Source organism: Phacochoerus africanus, chromosome 1 (assembly GCF_016906955.1).
Source record: "Phacochoerus africanus isolate WHEZ1 chromosome 1, ROS_Pafr_v1, whole genome shotgun sequence".
Taxonomy (NCBI): Eukaryota; Metazoa; Chordata; class Mammalia; order Artiodactyla; family Suidae; genus Phacochoerus; species Phacochoerus africanus.
Window position 1 is genome coordinate 31,889,015 of NC_062544.1, and position 22,889 is coordinate 31,911,903.

General features: G+C 44.8%; 1 non-coding gene and 1 pseudogene across 1 annotated transcript; both read left to right on the forward strand.

The window, feature by feature from the left end:
* LOC125138028 (uncharacterized) overlaps nt 1-22,525 on the forward strand; it is a 64,948-nt pseudogene extending 42,423 nt beyond the window's left edge.
* On the forward strand, nt 533-612 carry LOC125114389 (small nucleolar RNA SNORD55/SNORD39). Its single transcript, XR_007131779.1, has one exon. It is a non-coding gene; the product is annotated as a small nucleolar RNA SNORD55/SNORD39 (small nucleolar RNA).
* Nucleotides 22,526-22,889: the final 364 nt, after the last annotated feature.

Consider the following 22,889-nt stretch of genomic DNA (forward strand, 5'->3'; position numbering starts at 1 on the left):
TGGTGTAGCAGAAACAAATCCAACTAGGAACCATGAAGTTGCGGGTTCGATACCTGGCCTTGCTCAGTGGGTTAAGGATCCGGCGTTGCCCTGAACTGTGGTGTAGGTTGCAGACTGGGCTCGGATTTGGCGTTCCTGTGCCCGTGGCATAGGCTAGCAGCTGTAGCTCTGATTGGACCCCTAGCCTGGGAACCTCCATATGCCATAAGTGCAGCCCTAAAAAGCAAAAACAAGAAAAATTAAAAATATACAGCTTTCTGGAGTTCCCGTTGTAGCTCAGTGGTTAACGAATCCGACTGGGAACCATGAGGTTGCAGGTTCGATCCCTGGCCTTGCTCAGTGGGTTAAGGATCCAGCATTGCCGTGAACTGTGGTGTAGGTTGCAGACACGGCTTGGATCCCGAGTGGCTGTGGCTGTGGCTGTGGCATAGGCCAGCGGCTACAGCTCCGATTCAACCCCTAGCCTGGGAGCCTCCATATGCCCCGGGAGCAGTCCAAGAAATGGCAAAAAAAAAAAAAAAACCATGTACAGCTTTCTGGATGACACCTCAGAAATGCTGTGACCTCTCCACTACACAGTGGGGGATCCAACCATAGAGAGCTGAGCATGTGGCCGCCCATGTGGGCCCCTGGGCCCCTCTGCTCTCACACATAGGCATCTCTTGGGACAAGTGGCACAAGTGCCACAAGACCAGGGGCAAGAGAAAGCCCTACCATAAGAATTGGATATATGAGCTGGGACGCCTTGCTGCCAACACCAAGATTGGCCCCAGCCGCATATACACAGTCCGTGTGCGGAGAGGCAACAAGAGACGAGGATTATTGAGGTTGTGCACAATGCCTCCAACAACGAACTGGTCTGTACCAAGACCCTGGTGAAGAACTGCATCGTGCTCACTGACAGCACCCCTTACCAACAGGGGTCAGTGGTACGAGCCCCACTAGGCACTGCTCATGGGCTGCAAGAAGGGCCTAGCTGACTCCTGAGGAGGACGAGCTTTTAAAAAAAGCATAATCAAAGAAAATTCAAAAGAAATATGATGAAAGGAAAAAGAATGCCAGGAGTTCCCGTCGTGGCTCAGTGGTTAACAAATCCGACTAGGAACCATGAGGTTGCGGGTTCGGTCCCTGCCCTTGCTCAGTGGGTTAAGGATCCGGCGTTGCCATGACCTGTGGTGTAGGCTGCAGACGTGGCTCGGATTCCACTTTGCTGTGGCTCTGTTGTAGGCCGGTGGCTACAGTTCTGATTGGATCCCTGGCCTGGGAACCTCCATATGCCATGGGAGTGGCTCAAGAAATGGCAAAAAGACCAAAAAAAAAAAAAAAAAGAAAGAAAGAAAGAAAGAAAAGAAAAGAAAAAGAATGCCAAAATCAGCAGTCTCCTAGAGAAGCAGTTCCAGCAGGGCAAGCCTCCTGCATGCATCACTTCAAGACTCGACCAGTGTGGCTGAGCAGATGGCTACCTGCTAGAGGACAAGGGACTGGAGTTCTATCTGAGGAAATCTAGGCCGGGAAAAGCAAATGAATCCTCCCTCCTGTCTTAGCTCATGTAATAAAGGTGTTTATTGTTCTAAAAAAAAAATGTACAGCTTTTTGTAGTCCCATCACACCTCAATAGAGTGGGTTTATTTATGGTTAACTAACAAAATCTAATACCCTTTCAAGATTTAAAAAAAAAAAACAAAAAACACTCAGCAAACTAGAAATAGAAGGGGACTGCCTCAATAAAGAGCAGAAAATAAAGACCATCTTTAAAAGAGTCTCGCTAGCATCATACTTAATCCTGAAAGAGTGAATGCTTTCTCCCTACAATTAAGAATAAGACAGATGTCCACTCTCATCACTTCTATTCAATGACGTACTAGATGCAAACACGACCGGGCAAAAGAAATAAATGGCATCACGATCAGAAAGGAAGAAGTAAACCGTCTCTATTCAGAGATGATATCACATATAGAAAATGCTAAGGAAAGTCAAAAAATAAAAGCTGATGGAATTAAAGCATGCAGCAAGTTTCAGAACCCAAAATCAATATACAAAAAACAGTTGTATTTCTATACACTAGCAATGAACAATCTGAAAATGAAACCAAGAAAACAATTCTATGTACAAAAGCATCAAAATAATAAAATACTCTAGAAGTAATTTATCAGAAAAATGCAAGTCTTATACACCAAAAACTACAAAAAAAAATCATTGAAAAAAATTTAATAAGACCTAAATAAGTCAAAAGACATTCCATGTTCATGGACGGAAGATTCAGTAGTTTTAAGGCGGCCATACTCCCCAAACTGAGCTACAGATTCAATGCAATCCCTATTAAAATCCACCAGATTTCTTTATAGAAAATGACAAGCTGATTCTAAAATTCATATGGAGAGGCAAGGGACCCAGAATAGCCAAATAATATTGAAAAAGAAAGTTGGAAGATGAATACTTCCCAATTGCAAAACTTACTCCTAAACTACATTAATCAAGCAACTGTGATACTAGCATAAGGGCAGGCATAGAGATGAATGGGATCTAACTGAGCGTTCAGAAATAAGCACACACGTCTATGGTAAACAGAGTTTTGACAAGGGTGTCATGATAATCAAATGGGAAAAAAACAGTGCTTGTCAACAACAGTGCTGGGACAACAATATACACATTAAAAAAATAAAGACAAAAACCAAACCCAAGTCTGACCCCAAATTCACACTGTATATAAAAATTAACTCAAGGAGTTCCTGTCATGGCACAGTGGTTAACAAATCCGACTAGGAACTATGAGGTTTCGGGTTCGATCCCTGGCCTTGCTCAGTGGGTTAAAGATCCGGCGTTGCCGTGAGCTGTGGGCTAGGTCGCAGATGCGGCTCAGATCCCGCGATGCTGTGGCTCTGGTGTAGGCTGGTGGCTACAGCTCTGATTAGACCCGCAGCCTGGGAACCTCCATATGCTGAGGGAGTGGCCCTAGAAAAGGCAAAAAGGCAACAACAACAACAACAAAATTAACTCAAAATGAGTCATAGAGCCTAAATGCATGAGCTTAAAGTATAAACCTTACAAAAGAAATATAGAAATAAATCTTTACAACCTTGGATTAGGTAATGGTTTCTTAAAAACAATTCAAAAGCACAATCAGGAGTTCCTGTTGTGTCTTAGCAGGTTAAGGGCCTGACATTGTCTCTATGAGAATCCAGATTTGATCTCCGGCCTCACTTGGTGGGTTAAGGATCCAGTGTTGCTGCAAGCAAGGTCTGTAAGATCCCAGATCAGGCTACAATCTGGGGTTTCTGTGGCTGTGGCATAGGCTTCAACTGCAGCTCTGATTTAACCCCTAGCTCAGGAACTTCCATATGCTGCAAGTGTGACCATTAAAAAAAAGAAGAAGAAGAAGAAAGAAAAGAAAAAGCACAAACACAAGAAAAAATATGATAAGTTAGAGTGCATCAAAATTAAAAATTCTCAAGAGATACTATCAAGAAACAGAATGAAAGAAGTTATTTGCGAATCACATATCTGCGAAGGGACATCTATCTAGAATGTACAAAGAGCTCTTACAACCCAAGAATAGAAAGACAAGTTACCTAGATTTTTTTTAATGGGCAAAGGATTTGAAAAGACATTTATTCAAAAAAGAAATACACTTTACCAAAAGACCACTGAAAAGACTCACCACCGTAAGTCATTAGGGAAAAGCAAATCAGCCATTTCATACAAAAAAGGATGACTAAAATAAACAGAAAATCACGAGCCGTGACAAGGGTGTGGAGAAATTAGAATCCTAATGCATCCCTTATGCATTAGGTAAGGTAAAACTATACAGCTGCTTTGGCAGATTCCAAAAATGTTAAACATTGAGTTATCATATGACTTAGCAATTCTTCCCTAAGTATATACCAAAAAGAATTGAAAACTATGTTCACACAAAAGCTTGTCCACAAATGTTCGAAGCAACATTATTCAAAATAGAAAGTGGAAACAATTCAAATGTCAACCAACTCAGGAATGGATAAGCAGTAGTGACATGACAATTTAATGAAATATTATCTGTCTATAAAAGGAATTAAATACTGACATGCTACGACATGAATAAAACTTGAAACCACTGTACTAATTGAAAGAAGCCAGACACAAAGGTCACATTTGTATGATCATTTATATGAAGTTCCATAATAAACAAATCCACACACAGAAGTAGATCAAAGATTGCCAGGGGCTGGGAGAGAGGAGAATGCAGAACGACTACCAACGGGTATGGGGTTTCTTTATGCAGTAAAGAAAATATAGTCTCTAATTGGATAATAGCAATGCTTGCACAGTTCCAAATATTTTGAAAAACCACCAAATTGCAGGCTTTTAAAGGGTGAATGTTGTGGTGTGTGAATTATTAAGTTGATAACTTACAACATATAATAGTTTTTAAGCAGAGTTACCAGTGGAAGAGTCATAGATCATACAAAAAAAAAAAATCTATCTGTCCCTAGATCCAGTATTCATCCTTCCCAATTAAAAAGAAAACACTGAAGCCACTCTGGATGAGTTATCGCTAATATTTACTTCAATGGATTTTTTTCTTTCAAATTAAAAGCAATAATATTTTTATTACCCTTTATTACAAGGGCCTCCAAATCCTAAAAGTTATCAGAGAAAAACCCAACATCCCTCACTCTCACCATCACCTTTCCCTGAAGAGTACAAATGTTAAAAGCCAAATGTCTGCACTCTTCTCTATGCTCATAGCAATGGATACGAAAAGAAAATCTTCACACCAATAAAGGTTTTTCTCTGATTTTACAAAAACTGGGTCATGCCATGCACATTTCTAACTTGTTTTCTTGCAGCTTGTCCTATAGGTTAATACATATAAATCAAACTCCTCCTTTTTAATGGTTATATAATATTCCAGAAATATGGACATGCCACAGCCTATTCAACCATGCTCTATTGATGGCATTCAAGTTGCTTCTTTCTTCGCACTTAATGTATACATTTATGTACATACAAACCAATTATTTTATTTCTGTAGGATAAACTTGTTCAAAGATTTAAAGATGCAGAAAATCATTACTTTGGACAACAATAATAAAGGTCTTTATTCCTTTAGACCATGGGATAGAGCACCATAGAAAAAAATATAAAAAAGAATGTGTAACTGAGTCATTCTGCTGTACAACAGAAACTGGCACAACACTGTAAAGTAAACTGTACCTTAATAAAACATTATTTTTTTTATTTTTTTATTTTTTTATTTTTTGGTCTTTTTGTTGTTGTTGTTGCTATTTCTTGGGCCGCTCCCGCGGCATATGGAGGTTCCCAGGCTAGGGGTTGAGTCAGAGCTGTAGCCACCGGCCTACACCAGAGCCACAACGACGCAGGATCCGAGCCACGTCTGCAACCTACACCACAGCTCACGGCAACGCCGGATCGTTAACCCACTGAGCAAGGGCAGGGACCGAACCCGCAACCTCATGGTTCCTAGTCGGATTCGTTAACCACTGCGCCACGACGGGAACTCCAAAACATAATTTTTAAATTAAAGGTCTTTATGTTGCATTAAACATCCTGCTTGGTGGAAATGGGAAAATGTATATATTTCTCAGCTCTGAGTCACAACCTTTGGATAGATTAAGCTTTGTGGGCAAACACATAAATAAAATACAAATCACAAGTGCTCACCAAACAAGGTATTAGATCCTCTGTGTATGAGGGGGCAAAAGATGTGTCAGGACAGACACATTTCCTGCCCCAGGAAAACAAGCAGCCAAGGAAGGAAGCAGCTTAGGGAAGCAGGCTGAACCCAAGCTTCCCGCTTGGACTGCCAAATTCCTCAAATCAACAACAAAGAATCCGATGAGGTTCCCAGGTTCAGAGATGGGGTTAGGTTTGGGATTTGGCTCAGGTTAGACCTATGATTTCTTTCAGACCATGGGTGTCCTGATTTGGCTATCTACTTTGCGTCTTCTCCTAGTTGGCTGGAGCCATTTTTTCAGGAAGGGAATACAGATGTTACAATCCCCGGACCGTGACTTATCTGAGGATGGCTTTCTTCCTTTTCTTTTTTTTTTTTTTTCCGTCTTTTTAGGGCTACGCCCGCAGCATATGGAGGTTCCCAGGCTAGAGGTCGAATCAGAGCTGTAGCAGCTGGCCTACACCAGAGCCACAGCAACCCTGAGCCACGTCTGCAACCTACACCACAGCTCACGGCAACGCCAGATCCTTAACCCACAGAGCGAGGTCAGGGATCGAACCCACATCCTCTTGGATGCTAGTCAGATATGTTGCCACAGAGCCACTGTAGGAGCTCCTGAGGATGGTTTTCTTTTGTGGTCATGCACAAAAGCCAATGTGACTTAGTTTAAACGCTTGGGCCACAGCGTTTTGTTCCTCCAAAACCCATAGATACGGCAGTTTTAGAAGTCTTCTCACTTGTGGTAATTCTAAAGACAGCTTGAGTTTGGTTTCCTTGCTGGTGCCTTGCATGTGTGCACGGGTATAGAATATAAATAGAGTAAACTCTAAATGCACTCTCTGTCATTAAAATGGCTGAGAGCTAAACTGTCTGCTCTGATACATCCTTAGCTTATCCAAAATGATCAGACAGGGAAGGAACTCCACATGAACTCTGCCTATGGCAATGTGGCCATTACGTCACTAACTTTGAGTCTTAAAGACCCCAAATAGTAAGGCCACAGCAAACTAGCCCGAGGCAATAATGTAGAGATCTGATTTTATGCCTCTCTTGCTTTATGTTACCCAATGCTATCAGAAGGAGCCATCCCACCCTGTTGTTTCAGAATGCCTCATGCCACTTACTGGGAGGCAGCAGCTATTCCGTATGTCATAGCGCCACCCTCTGGTGGACCAAGGGAGTCCAGAATACATAGTTTTGCCATCTATGCTGTGGGCTGTGGGCTGTGGGCTGTTGAGACCTGACATATGAAGGGGAATATGATGGTTTTCTTCCTCTTTCTGGCTACTTCCCCCCAAAATCTGCCTTAGAGTCTCTTGCCAACTGGAGCAAAAGTGGAATTTATGGAAAGGATGTAGGGGAATATCCTCAAAATCTAAAAGAAGGACCAACAGGCTTGAAACAGAGCCCCTCCTGGAATTTCAGCTGCAAGCTGACAGTGGACATCGTGACATTGCAACTAGTCACTGGAATAGAAGTGACTATTTTCGTTCTTCCTGTTAACTCTGTTGAAGTTCCTGTTCCAGAGAGAGACTGTTCTATGGGGCTCGGATCACCGTCCCTCTTCTTGGCAGGAAAGGATAAAGGGTCTGACAGTCCCATTGTACCGACTCAAGTGAGAAAGAGGCCATTCTCCAAAATAGTATTGTAGTGCTTTTAGAGGAAAAAAGCTCAATGTGTCCCTCCAGTTTATAGATAAACTGCCTTTCCAAGTGCATATTTGCAGGATTTTTTAACTTACGTAATTCAAAACATTTTCTTCACGTATATCTAGACGTGGGTCTTTTCTGTTTTTGTCTGGAATGCACCGAGACCCTTGAGCATGTGTGCTTGGGTTTTGTTTCATCCTTTATTATTGCTTCTATTTCATAGGTTATGCTATCTTTCCTAGGAACACAAACTATTCATATGTTGGATATTTGCTATGGCTTTCAATTTGTTTCCTTCTGCATGTGACTTCTTTTCTGCATCCTAGAAAAGCCTTCCAAATCTGTTCTCCACATGACTGATGCTGATTGACATGCAAACTGTCGTGCACTGATTATGCTATTACTTGAAAGTGATCTCTATCTTACTTGAATGGCTTCCATAGCCCAACCTGTTGTCTTTTCTTTTCAGCCTGTGTTCTCTTCCTGGCATCATGTTCATGTTTCACGACACTCAGTATCTCACTGAATTCTATTATTGTAGATACTAAACAATATCTGACAATTTTCATCTGGCTCCTTTAGGTTCTTCAGAGATAGGAAACTTCTATGAGCTTCCAGGATACTGTTCCCTGCCCTTTGTTCTGCCACATTTTCAACTGGACCCATTCCCATATTTTGTTTCATCTATGCTCACTCATTCTCAAACAAGGCAGGATCTATCCAGATTCACCGATAGCTAAGAGGTAGGCATTTGCCCTTAACCCCACTCTCTGTCTATTTAGGTATGTGTCAAATAATCTACCTAAGTCTACAACTAAAGAATAGATCAGGAGTTCCCATCGTGGCGCAGTGGTTAACTAATCTGACTGGGAACCATGAGGTTGCAGGTTCGATCCCTGGCCTTGCTCAGTGGGTTGAGGATCCAGCATTGCTGTGAGCTCTGGCGTAGGCCGGAGGCTACAGCTCTGATTAGACCCCTAGCCTGGGAACCTCCATATGCCTCGGGAGCGGCCCTAGAAAAAGACAAATAAATAAATAAATAAATAAATAAATCAGAGTTCCCATTGTGGCGCAGCAGAAATTAATCCAACTAGAATCCATGAGGATGCATTTTCAACCCATGGCCTTGCTCAATGGGTCAAGGATCCGGCATTGCCGTGGGCTGTGGTGTAGGTTGAAGATGCAGCTCGGATCTTGCGTTGCTGTGGCTGTGGTGTAGGCCGGCAGCTGTAGCTCCAATTGGACCCCTCACCTGGGAATTTCCGTATGATGAAGGTGCAGCGCTAAAAAGCAAAAAAAAAAAAAAGAAAAGAAAAGAAAAAGAATTGATCAATGTGCCCAGTTCACAGCTTATTTCCCAGATAGTCCTCCTGAGTAGGAACCAGCGGTGAGGCAGCCCTCTTTCCCTCTGCCCGCAGTCCAGGTCTCTGATAAGCCTCGCTGGGATGTAAAGTCACACTTCTCAGCAATACCACCTACTGCTTGGGCCCCATGTTTCAGAGAACCCACTCTGGCCATTTTTTGGCTATATGCTCCTCACCAAGAGAAGAATCTGCCAGACCAAGAGGATGTGCCCACCTAGAGCCTTTCTAGACCACGTTATAGTCAGGACCTTGAAATTCTCTGCCCAAATAGCTCGAGCCTATTTGCAGAGTCTGCACAGACCGTGCCCAGAGGTTCGCCCTCCGAAGGGTCACCCGTGCCACAGGTATGTGCGCTCCTAGGCCCAACGAATGGCCAAGGGCAGCTACTTGCAGAGGTTCTGGACACTCCAGCTGGGGTGCCACCCACGTGTGCTCGAGGCTGCTTGTAACACAGCAGAGAGTGTAGGGGAGAGAGGGGAACCAAGCTGACGGCTAATGGACTTGGGGCTGGCATTCTCCAAATCACCACTATTTCAGCATGGAACCCCAAGGAATTAGAAATTCTCAGTTTGAACCTAGATTTCCAGATTATTTTAAAGGCATATTTGTTGAGGTAAAATGACAGAATTTATTTTCTTTTGTCTTGGCTTATAATTTTTAATAATTTGGACATAGGGTCCATGGGCCTGCACTTCTACTCCTTACCCTGGGCCCCACAAATATTAGGGGGGACCTAACAAACAGCTTCCAAGGCTCTTCCTGCCTGCCTGCCTGCCGGCCTGCCTTCCTGCCACCTACACAGAAGCAGCTCAATTTGGAAACAGGTTAGTTCCAGAGGCTCTGCAGAAGTTTGAAGGAAAGCAAAAAGTAACGGAGAAGGATACAGATTGCCGTCCCTGCATGGAACACCCTTAAATCCCTGTGTGCGTTGGCCCTTGGAAGCTTTATACTCCTCTTCCCTCCCCCACATCCTATCAGGCATCTTTCTAAAACTGAGCTGTTGCTTCAGGAGTTTCCGTCATGGCTCAGTGGTAACAAACCCGACTAGGATCCATGAGGAGGCGGGTTCGATCCCCAGCCTCGCTCAGCGGGTTAAGGATCCGGCGTTGTTGTGAGCTGTGGTCACAGACACGGCTCGGATCCTCCATTGCTGTGGCTGTGGCATAGGCTGGCAGCTGTAGCTCCAAGGTGACCCCTAGTCTAGGAAAAGAAAAGACAAATAAAATAAAACGGAACTGTTGTTTCAAAAATCTCTTTAGGCCAATGTCGTCCCCTTCGTCCCGACTCCCTCCCTCTCTTGAGGGTCTCCAACAGTCCTGGAAGGAATCTTTCGCACATGTGGTGTAGGCTACACTTTGGTGCTTCAAGCAGACCTCCTTGGATCTCATTTACTATTTCTGTCCACTCCCCCAACTTCTGTGTGCTTTTGCCTCTGGCAGCCCACATCTGTGACAATTTCAGGGGACTGCCATCAGGCTGCAAAAGCCACTTTGCCCCAGTAGGCAGGCAGCTGGAAATACTTGGGAATGTACATCGCTCCAAAGTAACACTTAGCCAATGGCCAATTTGTGTCAGAATATGTAACCCAGCTCCCTGGCTTGAATCTGGAACAATTCTAAAGGTCGCTTCCACTCCACAGTTCCCCTGATAAATCAAGCTGAAGCTGCCCTCCATGAGACCTGACCTGAAACCACATGCTCGCCCTCATATTTACATGCAAAACTTATTTATTTATTTATTTATTTATTTATTTTTTAGGGCCCCACCTGAAGCACATGGAGGGTCCCAGGCTAGGGGTCGAATCGGAGCTACAGCTGCCAGCCTACGCCAGAGTCACAGCAATGCAGGATCTGAGCCGCATCTGTGACCAACACCACAGCTCATGGCAACGCCGGATCTTTAACCCACTGAGCAAGGCCAGGGATCGAACCTGCATCCTCATGGTTCCTAGTCAGATTCGTTAACCACTGAGCCACGACGGGAACACTATGCAGAACTTATTTTTTTCCCCCATTTTGAATTTGTAAAATTACCTTGATTTTCATTTTCATTATAATCACATGTCTCTTCTTAGAGCAAATTTAATACTGTCTTTGCTTTTGCACTTTCAGACACGATTGTATTAAACATTTTACAAAACAAATCCACAATCAGCAAACATGGCCCATATCACACATAGTTACATGTAATATGTTACAGAAGGGTGGCAGCCAAAATGCCTGCACATGGCTTTTTTCCTCTGTTGGGACTCACAAAATTGACAAGGTTTTCTTTGTGTCTATAAAAATTTGTAACATAGCAGAGTAGCAGTTAATTCACAGTGCAATTGGATTTAACACAAAAAAAAACCTAATTTCTTTTTTTGGTCTCTAATTAATCTACCTTAATCTCCCACCACTAATTAGTAAAGGGTTATTACCTAAATGTCCAATACAATGTAAAATTTAGTTCAGGGAGTACCCTGGTGGCTCAGCTGGTTAAGGATCCAGTGTTGTCACTGCTGTGATCCCTGGCCTGGGAATTTCTGCATGTCATAGGAACAGCCAAAAAGTAAGTAAAGAAAGGAGTATTGTGAAAAAATAAATAAATAAAGTTTAGTTCAATCCAGTAACTTAAGTTTTCCCTTTAGATAGTGTCAGCCTCTTAAATACAATAAACACATGTCCTCTCAGATGGCTGTCCTGTCCTTGGTTCTCCCTAAGGGGTCACCCAGATACGCAAGGAAAGGGATGAGTGGCTTATGAGACAAGCCAACTTGGGACAAGTAGGGCTGTCACTTGTGCTGGTCCTTGAATGTGCCTGTCCCATGTTGGCTGGTCTCAGGGGGTGTGCCTGCCCATCTGAAAGCTGCCACCCTCCCACTCTTAGATGCTGCCATCAGCAGCTGTCTGGGCCGTTCTTTTGATTCATTCTTCAACAACACCACCAAAAAAACAAAAACAAAACAAAGGCCTGGATCCCTCGCCCATCCTCAGAAACATCTGCATTGGATGCCTCTTCTCTTTGCTCCCTTAATTCTCATTACAGTTCACAGTAGTTACAGGTACCAGGTATGACTAGAGATATAGCTACAGGTGTACACTGTACAGCCAGTTATTTAGTTTTCAGTCTCCTCAGAAAAACTGTAGGCTCCTTTAAAAGAATAGCCATGCCTTACTTTATTTTGAATCTCTAGCAACTGACCCTGTGCCTGACATATAGTGAGTATGAAGATGATACTCTGATAATCTAGGGGTTTTCAATCTAGGGGCTTTCACATTCCTCATATAGAAATGCTTCCAGCCAGGCACAAGCCCATCTTTCAGAATCTTCAGAATGAATTAATTTAGCCTCACAAAAAAGAAATGATGTACTACTGAAGCAACGACAGGGGAAAGGAGAAGGAATATTTACGAATAAGAATTTGCTTGCTCAGAATTTAGATACTTATTTTTAATTAGTCAAATTTTTCATTAAGCCCCCCCCCCCAAAAAAAATCCCTTTTGGAATTTGAAGTTTTGTGTTTGAGGAGTTCCTGCCGTGGCTCAGTAGTTAAACAAACCCAACTATCTTGAGGATGCCGTTCCATCCCTGGCCTCACTCAGTGGGTTAAGGATCCAGCATTGCGGGGATCTGTGGTATGGGTTGCAGATGCGGCTCGGATCCCGCGTTGCTGTGACTGTGGCATGGGCCTGCAGCCTTAGCACCGATTAGACCCCTAGCCTGGGAACCTCCATGTCCCTTGGGTTGGGCCCTAAAAAGGCAAAAGACAAAAAAATTAAAAAATAAAGGAAATTTGTGTTTGAACACCTAATAGACCTTATGCCAGAGCTGTAATAAAAATCAAAGAAGACATTTAACCGAGGCACATCTATGTATGAATGGAATTTACATCCCAATAATGTAAAATTTGCCTTTGAATGTTTCCTGCCACCTTCCTTACCTCCCAGCTGTGGTTTTGGTGCTGCAAATTTTGGTCTTTAGATTGTAAATACATGCACTGTTATAGTAACAAAAACCCATGAAAATATACAAGGTATCATGGTATCAGACCAGCAGGGCTTGTTACCTCTTTCCCATTTCCCATAAAATATCTAACAAAAAGAAACAGACTATGCTGGTAATTATATAATATTAATGATATAAAAGACCCACAAAAGTCCAGCTGCATCACCAATAGGAATGGCTTGAGGAATAAAATGAGGGGCTTCAGCAGACTGACCCAGTCTCTCCCAGAAATCAGAAACAGGGTCTGGCTCATTCTTACTGTCCCTCCTAGAAAGACTCCATTGACTGTGAAATAAAACAGCCATTCCACTACTGCACACAAACCGTCTTTTGAAATGACGGCTGCCAGGTCCTACCACTCCTGCTTCAGCCATTCATACATTAACCTATTGACCAATTGTAGCCACTACCAAGATATAAGGGAAGCAGCGCTTGTGCTTCCTGTGCTCAGCCAAGCCAGTGACCAGCACCAGCAGTTCAGATCCTCAGAACACATCATTTACCCCACATGCACTCAGATGGTCCTGAAAGACCTCCCCGTGTGCACAGGCAGGGATGAAGAAGATGCAACACAACAACAGAAAGCCAGTTGTCATGGGCATGGTACTTCCCTTTGAAGAGTCTTTAATGAAGTGACTGTCTTAGCTCAGTCGGCTACAACAAATGACCACAGACTGGATGGCTTATAAATAGTGAAATTTATTTCTCACGCTTCCGGAGGCTGGAAATACGAGGTTAGGGTACCAGTCCAATTCCAAGTTGCAGGCAGCCAACTTCTGGTTGTATCTTCAACTAGAAAGGGCCAAAGGAGCTTGCTGGGGTCTCTTTTCTAAAGGCTCTAATCCCATTCAGGAGGGCTCTGCTCTTCTGACCTTATTTCCTCCCAAAGGCCCCCCACCTGCTAACACCATCACATTGAGATTAGAGTTTCAACATAGGAGTTTGGAGGGACACATCCAGTCCATTGCAGCAACTATGCATTATGTACAAAAGAAATTAGAATACTAGAATTAGAGAAAGTAAAGAAATTTCCAATAGCAAAAATCACAAGCTACCTGAGAGTTCCTGATGGCCTCGCGGTTAAGGACTCGGCATTGTCACTGCTGTGGCTTGGGTTCAATCTCTGGCCCAGGAACTTCCACATGCCACAGGTGCAACCCCCCACCCCTAAAAAAAATCACCAGCTGAAACCCCTGTATGAAAATATTTTTTTAATTTAAATATAGTTGATTTACAATGTTTTATCAATTTTTGCCGTACAGCAAAGTGACCCAGTCCTACACATACATACATTACTTTCTTATATTATCTTCTCTCATGTTCTAGCACAAGAGATTAGATATATTTTCCTGTGCTACACGGTAGCACTCTTTGGCCGCCCTGCAGATCCTGCTCAGAATCAGATCCTGAGCTGCAGTGGTGACCTCCGCCGCAGCTGTGGCAACGCCGAGGAGGGAACCTGTGTCCCAGTGCTCCAGAGATGCTGCTGATTCCGTTGCACCACAGCAGTAACTCCAAAAATTTCAAAGCCGCCAAAGCTACTTGACTTTGGTAGATTCTGTACGGCAGAACACAAGCTGTTGCCTCTGGCGAGACAACGTGCAGTGTCCTCTTTCTGCAGCAGAGGGCAGCAGAGGACCGGTCGCTTCAGTGCCCGCTGCAGGCTTTTAGGCGAACTCAAACAATGCCACTAAGTCAAGGCCACTGTCCAAAGTGATAAGCAGGTTCATGGTGAGGTTAAAGATTCCTATGACCCCAAAGAGTGGGCCTGTTTCCCTGTCCTTCCTATATGAGTCAGACTTTACAGAGCCAGAGCTGGTGAAATAAAGATAATCAAGCCCCGCTAAACTCTGTAATACTGGAAGTGGTGAGTATGAAGGCTCCTGGGGATATAGGGGTTGTGGGGAGAAATCTGAGAGGAAGTCTTCTTGCTTCCTGTCTGTGGCACAACCTTCTTCACACGTGAGAGTCATGCCTTTCTTTCTTTCTTTCTCCACATTCAAGATTTTAACTGTAGTCTCTTACCTTAGAGTATCTCTGAGGGGGTGCCAAGTATGCCACCCCAAAATATGTCACCAGTATGAGGATTACTTGGAGCTGGAGGCAATTGAGAAGCAGACGCAGAACAAACCCCTGCCCTCTCCATCTCCACCAGCAAGAGCAGAATGATTCTTAATCACTTGAGATGATTCCAGACTTTTTTGGGGGAGAGGGGGGTCTTTTTGTCTTTTAGGGCCACAGCCAAGGCATATGGAGGTTCCCAGGCTAGGGGTCCAATCCGAACTGTAGCTGCCAGCCTACACCACAACCACAGCAACAGTGGATCCACGCTGTGTCTGCGACCTAAACCACAGCTCACGGCAACGCCAGATCCTTAACCCACTGAGCAAGGCCAGGGATCGAAGCCGCGTCCTCATGGATGCTAGTTGGGTTCGCCAACCACTGAGCCATGATGGGAACTCCCAAGACAATTCCAGACCCTTAGCAATCCAGAGACGACACCAGAGGCAGCTACATAACAAACCTCCTTAAAACAGCCTTTATCTTCCACTAGTTTCCCCTATATATTCACCTGCCCACGATTTGATGCACCAAGAAACTTAAAGTCCCTTTCCTTTATGCATCACTTCTCTTCAAACGTAGGGTTCTTTGGCTAAGATGCTGTATAAGCCCAAGTTCAAGCCCAGGTTGAGTGAGTTTTCCCATGTACATACTCAGATGCACGTTTTAATAAACTTCTGATTGTTTTTCGCCTGTTAATCTGTGTTTTGAGAGTCTAATTTGCAGAGTCCCAGCCAATAAATCTAAGATGGGTCGAGGAAAAGTTTCTTTCCTTCCCTGTCCCGCCCTCCCATCCTTCCTGTCCCTCATGCTAAACAACCGTGGGTTATTATCATCATCTCTCTTAACTTTCTAGCCAAGAACTAGCAGCCCTGCCTCCAGGGCAGGCACGTGACTCCGGAATACAGTTATACTTGCCAAAATATGTAGTTTCATTTTGTTGTCATTGCTAATTGTTACTTTACAGAAATGACGTCAAATTATACCCACTGATCTGTGACTTTCCTTTCGTTCATTCAACAACAGACTTCTGATACTGTTCATGCAACTTTATAGACCTATAGATCTACCTCCTACTCAGCACCTGCCGTGTGATATTCCCCATATGTTCACACTGTCATTTTATCACTCTCATAATGATGGATGCTTAGATTATTTCTACTTCACCATAAATAATGACACAGTACATATCTATGTATTTGTAAATGTTTCATGATAATATATGCTCGGAAGTAAAGTGGTGGGCAAAAGATATATACAGTTATACAGGTAAAGATATATACAGTTAAAAAGCCTTGCCATGGTTTTATTTATTTATTTTTTTTGTCTTTTTTTGTATTTCTAGGGCTGCACTCGTGGCATATGGAGGTTCCCAGACTAGGGGTCTCATCAGAGCTGCAGCCGCCGGCCCTACACCAGAGCCACAGCACCTCGGGATCCGAGCCCGCATCTGTGACCTACACCACAGCTCACAGCAACACCAGATCCTTAACCCACTGAGCAAAGCCAGGGATCAAACCCACAACCTCATGGTTCCTAGTCGGATTCATTAACCACTGAGCCAAAACAGGAACTCCAAAAACCTTACCATGGTTTAAACCTCTCTCAGCCTGACCTGGAGAATGACGAGCAGAGGCAGAAGAAGTGGGGAAAAGTCCAAGGAGCCCAGATGTGATATGGCTAAGACCCCTCAGACTTCCATGGTAGGCAGTTTCTGTCCCCTTGAGGCATCTGAAGTGGGCTATGCAATGGGTTCTTGAAAACCCTCAGTGGACAAAGATGACTCACGCTGATTTGTGAGAACTAGGTATGGCCATGCAGCACACTAAGGAAAGCAGCTGCCAGTCAATGGCAACAAAAAAGTTACCACCTCCTTTCTGGGATCCATTCTTGGTCCCACACACAGCTCCTTCACTGAATGCTAAAAGCAACCCTAAGGAGTAGAATGGGGACACCACCCAAGTCCTACAGAGAAGGGTAAGTCGCTGACTGATGGACAACATGCAATAATCCAAGCTCAGTGAGTAAAGCTGCTGAACACCTTGACCTCATGTCAAGCTTGGTACAAGCCCACCCAACCAATGTGCAGTGCTTGGCTGAATTACTGCACGTGATGAAACATGCCATGATAAAACTAACTAAATCATCAAGACAATGCATAAGAGATCAGTTGCACAGACAAGGGAATGGCAGTTGATCCCTGATTATAACTCGGATGTGGACATTTTGAGCCAGATGGAAAGGGCTCTTACCTATAACTATTTCTTCCAAACACACAGCCTCCACAACAACTGCTATGTTCCACCCATGGAGTTATGACAACAGGCAAGCATAAACCAGTAACTGGAGTTCCCGTCGTGGCTCAGTGGTTAACGAATCCAACTAGGAACCATGAGGTTGAGGGTTCGATCCCTGGCCTTGCTCAGTGGGTTAAGGATCCGGCGTTGCCGTGAGCTGTGGTGTAGGTCCCAAATGCGGCTTGGATCCTGTGTTGCTGTGGCTCTGGTCTAGCCCGGTGGCTACAGCTCCAACTAGACCCCTAGCCTGGGAACCTCCATATGCTGAGGGAGCGGCCCCAAATAATGGCAAATTGACAAAAAAAAAATAAAATAAATATATAAATAAAATAAACCAGTAACTGAAAAAATTGTGGAAGGGCATCTTATTCACACAAAGGTACATGATTTGGACAAAAGGCAAGATTTCATGTAAGCCCAGCCACAGCCTCTGTCAGACATTAATAAGACGGTGGACGTGGAAGTTTAACCATGACCAAAGTCCATAGTTGAGGTAGAGAGCAGTCTGGGCATGTCTGCCTTTTCGTGGTCGCTGGTCACATGGTAAGAACGATTATACACTGACTCAGGGGTGTCCTCCAAGTCACCAGCAAGAGGGACATAACACACAGAAGCCTCTTGGCTCCTCTCTACCTACTTGACATACCATCATACTGTTTTTGAACTTGTTGCTGATGCGATGGAGAGGACTCCAGTTTCACAGATGGATCACACATAAAGTCAGAAACCTCACACTGGTGCCATGAAGACCTTCCTCCCATTCCTTCCTGTTTAATTACACCACGTGAAAGATGGCTCCAAGTTCAGAAGTAGCTCGGAAGAAGACTTTGGATTCCTTGGGTAAAACCCTAAAGCTTGCATCCCACTGCTTTTCACACTATTACTATTCAGACTATTACTAAAGGAGAGAGAGAGAGAGCATCTTCAGTACCCTGGTTATGGCCTGCAGAGTTTCTTGTACAGGTAAAGCCTCAGCATATATATATTCATTAGACCCTGAGGCCCTCCACTAGCCAGAAGCATCAGCTTGCTTTCATGGTTGCCACAAGACAAAAAAAAATGTAAAGGAAGCCCACTGTAGCAGGTTGAGCGAGACAATCCCTCTAAACTTGCTTAGGACAAGGAAGCTGCCCAAGTCATTGATATTGATGGAGTTATAACCCTTTTGACAGAATCCCCTTCACTCTAGAAATAAGAATGTGGCAGTCAAATTCCCATTGTGGAGCAGTGGAAACAAAGGCAGCTAGTATCCAAGAATGTGGCAGCATGAAACTGTGGTTTTCTTTCCAAATGTGTGAGAATAAGCCACCTTCGGTTGAGTGGACTGGCTCTCTCTTCAGAACTGAGCCACTGGCTATTTTTAGAATGATCCTGGCTGTGGACAAAATGACTCGGAAATGGGCCCATATTGAAACATAAGACCCTGACCGCTATCCAGATGCCAACCAGCTGGATGCCAGCTGGCTGCCAGATCTGGGACATGCCTAGGACATTATGGATGGGCTGCCCCAAGGGACCACCAGTAATAATACTGAACAGAGGTTGGCAAACCAAGGGCTACAGGCCAAATCCAGCCCACTGCCTATTTTTGGACAGTCCCTGAGAGGAAAATGATTTTTACTTTTAATGTTTGTGGGGGGGAATCAAAAGAGTGAGCTGTAATGATACATGAAAATTACGTGAAATTCAATTTTTAGTTTTACTGGAACACCACTTCTTTCATTAGCCAGCAGTTGTTCTAACCTGCTCTGATCAGATGCTTCAGGGGCAAATGAAACTGTACAGTTCTGATGCAAAATGAATTTTTAAATTGATAAAAAATTTGTACACGTACTGACAAAATTTTTTTTAAGACACGTGTGGCATATGGAAGTTCCCAGGCTAGGGGCTGAGTCGGAGCTGCAGCTGCTGGCCTGTGCCACAGCCACAGCCATACCAGATCTGAGCCACATCTGTGACCTACAACACAGCTCATGGTAATACCAGATCCTTAACCTACTGAGCGGGGCTGGGAATCAAACCTGCATCCTCATGTTTACCAGTCAGGTTTGTTTCCACTGAGCCACAAAGAGAACTTCCCAAAACTTTTTAATATGCACTGATAAATTGCCCTCCAGAATATTGTACAGTTCACAATGCCACTTGCAATATATACTGTGTCCTCATATATCTATTTCTTCATAGCTTTGCCAACATAGTAATTTTACCAATCTGATTGGTGAGGAACAATGTCTTTACATTTGTAGTTTCCTGCTTACAAGGAGCATATGTTTGATATTTCTTTTTTTTTGCTATTTCTTGGGCTGCTCCCCCGGCATAGGGAGGTTCCCAGGCTAGGGGTCCGAACGGAGCTGTAGCCCCCGGCCTACGCCAGAGCCACAGCAATGCAGGGATCCGAGCTGCGTCTTCAACCTACACCACAGCTCACAGCAACACCAGATCCTTAACCCACTGAGCAAGGCCAGGGACCAAACCTGAAACCCCATGGTTCCTAGTCGGATTTGTCAACCACTGCGCCATGACAGGAACTCCTGTTTGATATTTCATTTGTAGTTTCCTGCTTACAAGGAGCATCTGTTTGATATTTCTTAGCTAGTATACATTTCTTTTTCCATTAATTGTCTATTAATATCTTTGGCTTATATTTCCCTGATTACTAGAGTGGTTAAATTGTTCTTTACTATTTAGTGGTCACTTTTTATTCTGAGAATTGCCTGTTTATATCTTTGCCAGTCTTTCTACTGTGTTGCTTGCCATGTCCTTGTTAATATTGGATTAAATTTCTGATTGTTTAGGGGGTCTCAAGGTGCAGTCAGTTTTTCAAAAGCAAATAATGTGAAGCAACAATCTAAATTCAACTCTTGTCCAAGGCAGCCCTGGGGTTAGCTTATGGCCCCTGTCTGTGTTGTACACCTACAATAAAGCACAGAAAACTGCCAGATGATAAATTAGTTATCTTCTCCCACAAATGCCACATGCCTCTTCTTTCCTCTTCTAATAAGCTATTCAAAGAAAGAAGGAAATTGATCATTAAAAATGGCTGCTGGTTTCATCAGCACAACTCAGTAATCATCAAAAGCAGTTTGGGGGCTCAGACAGCAACAGCAGGTATTGGGCAGTAAGGTCAGCGGTTCCTTAAGAAGATGGCAAAGGACTTTCAAGACCCTGGAGGTGGTGGCGGCATCGGGGGAGGTGGAGCTGAGTGAGGCCAGACCAGCCCACCAGGGGAAACAGTGCTGAAAGGGGTCCGAGTTGAAGCCCATAGCGACTGCCACGGTCAATCCAGCAAACAGGGATGAGCTGACAGGTCCAGAGACAGGGACAGGGCCAAAGGCAGGCAACAAGCTAGGGTTTAGGGCACAGACGGACCTGGAAAGAAAGGCGAGGAGGGAGCAAAGCCAGGCAAGCTCTGGAAGCTTTCTCTTCAGGGTCCCCATCCTGCTGCTGTCACAGCCACGACACATTTTTCCTGAGTCCTCAGGCAGAGTGGCCTAAAGCAAGTTCTCCACTCTTACTGGGCAACCTGAAGAGTCCTTGGCCCCCTCCCCAGAAAGATGGATTCACTGGCTTGAGGTAGGGCCCAGGTGCCTGTATTTTTTAAAACATGAAGCTAGGGTTGAGAATCACAGGCTTAAAGAGCCAATCAGCTGAAGCAGAAGGAAGAAACAAGGCCATGGTCTTGTGTATGTTAGAGTTGTCCCAGGACCCCCACAGGGACCAAAACCCGACGATGCTCGAGTCCCTGGTATCAAACGGCCTAATGTCTGCATGTAACCTGTCCATATCCTCCCAAACACTGTAAATCATCTCCAGATTACTTAGGATACCTGATGCTACAAAAATAATTGTAAATACTATGTAAAGTAAAGTTGTCTTGCCCAGCAAATTCAAGGTTTGCTCTTTGGAACTTTCTGGAATTTTTTTTTTTTGTCTGACTAGCTTTTATCTGTGGTTGGTTGAGTTCACAGATGTTGAACCTCTGGATGTGAGGGGAGCCAACTGTATTAACTTCTGTGTTCAGAAGCCCCCCTCTGGGTAGACAGCTGCTCCGGACCAGCCAAAGGCAGGCCTGAGAGGGAACTCAAACCCAAGTGCCACAGGCAGGAATCTATGCCTAGAACTATGATGCTATTAGTTAATCTAAGAAAATGGCAGGAGGAGCTGGTTTGAGCAGAAGATAATGTGTTCTGGAAAAAAAAAAAAAATGTGTTCTGTGAGTCCGTGATTTAACTACATCAATTTGTTCCCATTAGAAAGACAGACGGATTGTTCTGTTTAGCTGGAGAGAACCTGGGGCTAACAACGTGCATTAGGAAATCACCAAGAACTGGTGTGGACTGGATCGCATCCCCTAAATTCATATGTTGAAGCCTTAGCCCTCATTGTGATGACATCTGGAGAGGAGGCTTTAGGGAGATGACTAGGTTTAGATGAGTTAACAAGGCTGGGACCCTTGTGATGGGATTAGTGCCCTTCTAAGAAGGGACACCAGAGAGCTTGCTCTCTTCCTCTCCCTCCTCCTGAGGACACAGCAAGAAGGCAGCTGTCTACAAGCCAGGAAGAGAGTCCTCACAGGAAATGACCATGCTGGCACCGTGATCTTGGACTTCCAGAACCGAGAACATAAAAGTTCTACTGTTTAAACCAAATATTTTGTTATGGCAGCTGGAGCTGATGAATACAGAGTCATGGGAATGGACCAGATTACACACAGAGAGGTCAGAGAGTAAGATGAGAAATACTTCAAGAACAGAACCTTGGGGAGTCTGACATTGAAGGCAGGGCAGAATAAAGAGATGCAGAGAAGGGCAAACAAGCCACCAGAGAAACAGAAAGAGAGAAATGTGCCCAGAGAGAGGAGATTTGAAGAAGGCAGGGGTGCTGTGCAGAGCCACTGGAGAGCAGGGCAGAGGGTGGGGATCGGGGAGAGGCCTTTCGAAGCTTCTGCAGTGAAGTCATTGCCAACCTCAGAGACACCACCACAGGCAAAGGAGACAGGCATCTCCCTTCTTCCCCTGGCAGGGCTGGCTGCCTGGCCCTGCCCCACACAGCTATGGACCCCAAGGCTTGAGGATGAGAAAGTCCTAGAAGCTCTTTCTACACCAGGTGGCCCCTCAGCTTGCCGTGCTGCCTTGTCTGGAGGCTTCTGGTGGATGAGGCACAGCTTTCTCCGAGATCCCTGACCATTCATCACAGATCAGGCCACAGGCAGCGTGGGCTCAGCCTGGTCCGGAAACTTGCTTCAAGCCTGATTGTTTATTCATTGGCAGGATCATTGGGGTCGGGGAATGGGACCTGCTTCCTCAGAAGAAGCACGGGGCTCACTTCATCCCCCACTCGGCAGGCCTCGTGCTCATGTTCCAAGTCATTCGATGGAACCCCAAGAGGCTGGAGGCCGGGCCCCGGCCTCGACCTAATCAAGTGGGGCCTCGACGCCCTCCTCCATCTCCCACCGTGCCCTTCCCGGGGCTGGTTCCTGCTTCTCTGTATTAAGTAAACCTCTGATTTATACATTGGATGCTTAGATGCAGCCCAGAGCCACAGCTCTCTCCCAAGGCCCTGATTTCATGCTGCCTTCAGCATGGCTGAGGGCCAGATGTGGCAGCATGCCCCCTCGCACTGGGCATTTGGTTCCACCATCCCACTGGTCCTCACTGGTCCCCTTCCTCATCACAACGCTGCCTCCTGCCAGTGTCATCTTGTCACTGCCCCCGTTTCCTCTGCCCTGTGCCATGGGGTAGGGGCCACAGCAATGATAAGCATGCACCCACACTTTGCCCCGAGGCCCAGTCCTAATGGCCCTAAGTGCCTCAACGCCTCTGCTAATGTGGCAGTTCTTTCGTTCTTTCCTAACTTT